The sequence below is a fragment of the Palaemon carinicauda genome, chromosome 26 (assembly GCF_036898095.1).
Source record: "Palaemon carinicauda isolate YSFRI2023 chromosome 26, ASM3689809v2, whole genome shotgun sequence".
Lineage (NCBI taxonomy): Eukaryota > Metazoa > Arthropoda > Malacostraca > Decapoda > Palaemonidae > Palaemon > Palaemon carinicauda.
In genome coordinates, this window is record NC_090750.1 from 48067335 (window position 1) to 48070608 (window position 3274).

Below are 3274 nucleotides of genomic sequence, written 5' to 3' on the forward strand. Positions count from 1 at the left end.
AGGGTGTTTTTGGAAGTTAAGAAATATTACCCAAATTTTGCAAATGCTTCCTAGCTTGCCATATTATTATTATTATTATTTATTATTACTATTATTATTATTATTATTATTATTATTATTATTATTATTATTATTATTTATTATTATTATTATTATTATTATTATTATTATTATCATTATTATAGTTGTCATTATCATTATTATTGTTATTATTAATGTCATTATTGTTATTACTTGTCTTTAAGTAAAGGAAATAATACTTGTTAAGGCAAACATTCCGATGCAAGCCTGCTAGGGGGTGCGCTATTTGTGTTCTGCTGTATATGTGTGCATGTATATATATATATATTGTATGTATGTATGATATTGAACGCAATAAACTTATTAAATCAAATCTCTCTCTCTCTCTCTCTCTCTCTCTCTCTCTCTCTCTCTCTCTCTCTCTCTCTTTTACATGACTATATGGAACTTGTTTTCAATTATTGCATACTCTCTTTGTTTCTGTAAGGTAAAATAATGCCAACAAACTCTAAGGATAATTTTAATCCGGTTGGCCAGTCTACATATTTATAACCTGGCTAAACATCGATGTGCTGTGAATGGTTTATATCTACATACCTTCCTCCAAGCCATCCATTTTATACAAAGAATCCTAGCTTCATTTTAAACTCTGATTATTCCTTTGAAAACTCTAGTATCTCATTTGAAAGAGACTACGCGCGATGTATAGTAAAAGTGTTTACAATTCTGTTTCCCTCTACTATTTTGGTAACAAAGATAGCACCCTTCGAAAACGAAGAAGAATAAGGAGCTAGCAGACATTTGCAAAAGGAAAGTTGTATGAAGTATTCTAATTATTTTATAAAACAATAAACCAATGTTTGACAATTAAAGAAATATCCCAAAACAGTCATTAACTGTTGAAAATTAGAACATCTGTAGACAAAATTTTTCCTTCCGACTCAAAGTTTATTTGAAATTTTTTTCCATTTATACTGCAAAGCGCAATAGATAGTAAGTAAGCTAATTAATCAAATGTTTGACTAATAAACATGCGATGGTACTCGTCGAAAGATGAAAGTTACTGAAATGTTGACATTCATCCTTGCTAAAAGCCCAAACTTTAATGTATGCAACACTTTTGGCAATGTATCTTGAATGTGAACATTGCTATTTTTTTCCCATGTTACATCGGTAAAGAATGTTTTGAATTTTTTTTCTGTACTGTGACCTCTCTCACTTTGACCAACACACACACAAAAAAGATAGACTCAATTAAGAGCGCTGGACATCAAAGGTAAACAATTATTTGGTTTAATTAGCAAAACATTTTGCTGGAAGAGATCGAATATGCTTAAATCCTTAAATTCTTTGAGGTGCAATAGTTCATGGGTGTTTCAGTTTTATAGGGAAATAATGAAATTAACGGTTTAGTTTAAAAGAGGGCTAGTGAATCCTAAAAACTAACCAAAAAAAAAAGAAAAAAATTACAAAATTTTTTATACTACCTTGGTGAATTATTTATTTTATAACCCGTACTGTCATTCTGAAAAGAGTGATATGGCAGTTGTAGATTTAGATAAAGGGATTAATCCTACTTTAACGTAGCACAAATACCGTCAAGTCTTAGTCGTTAAAGTTCATTCAATGTCGATAGATATAATTTTATAACCGTACTTGTGACTTTTCCTTCATCAATTTTGTTGGACTATGCCAGGTACGATTTTTTTTTTCTTTTTCGAACAAGGCTGCAATGGTGGGGACAGGATTCGACATCGGTAGGGAGGCATGATCAGGACTTACGGTAAAAAGAAAGTTATATTATCCTTGAGAGAGAGAGAGAGAGAGAGAGAGAGAGAGAGAGAGAGAGAGAGAGAGAGAGAGATATTAATAATAATAATATATAGTAATAATAATAATAATAATGATAATGATAATAATGATAATAATAATAATAATAATAATAATAATGAAAATAATAATACGTTTATTTCCATTATGCAATGGGTAATAATATTAATATATCCAAATATTTTTGTACAATATAGAAGTACAATATATCAAAATAAATTTTTACGAGATTTTCACAAGCTTTCATCATTACTTAGTTCTCACAATGATTTAAAATTGATTGTTAAAAATGTATAGATTACTCAGGATATAAAAGTAATTTTAGTACTACTGAGCCCCAAGAAGAAAATATTTTTTTTTTTTTCTCAAAAAGGACGAGGTTATCAATAGTTTTTATTCAGATAGGTAATTTATTCCACGATCTTGGTCCCTTACATTAAAATCTTTTGAGCCTATATCTACACTAGTTCTTGGAGTGAACAGATCGTTTGCATGTCTAGTTTGGCTAACCATTCTGTCATTTACTGTCGGTAGAATCATGAACCATTCAGGAAAATTGGAATGCAATATTTTAGGAACGAGACATGTGTGAAAAGTAATACTGATTATCTATCCTAAGTCATTTCAAGGAATTCATTATTGGTGTTGCATGGTCATACTTCTTTGCAAAACCCTCAGCTACTTTGGCTGCAATATTTTGTAGTTTTTGTACACTACTTGATTGGAATTTATTGTTGTGTCCCATATATTATTGCAATAATTAATATGACTCAAAACTGAAGATTCAACAATGGTTATTCTAGTTGCCTTATTGAAATTGTATTTAACTTTGTTATATAAATCAATCTACCAATCACTTTTACACAGTGCTTATCGATATGTGTGTTAAATAACATCAAACTGTCCATATATAGCCTACTCCAAGGTTCTTTACAGCTTTAACAGGAGAAATGGTTGCACCATCGAAGTTGTTTTTAATACCATTAGGTATTTGAGAAATATATTGATTAGACCCAATAAATATCATCTGCGTCTTTTTTGTATATATCAGTAAACCATTACCATCGAAGTACTGTTTTCCTACTTTTAAAGTTTTCTCAACATGGCTGACGTAAGTCTGGTAGATTATTCAGCTCTCCAAAGAAAAGGAATTGCGTGCCATCGGCAGACTGAGAGAAGGTGCTTTCAGGACGAAGAAGCTGCCATCTAGTAAACACGGTTCTAAGACATCTCGGAATTTTTTTAATTTAGAAGATTTATAGTGCAAGTGACTACGTATGAATATGGATCTTGTTTAAAACTAGGTGATGTGTACCTGAATAAGTGAGGAAGTGATCATATTAAGTTCTGGAAACTAATTTTTAAGGTTAATAGCTACGCTTGCAAAGCAGAGTTCTGTCCAAGGAACTTCATGACCTGAGGC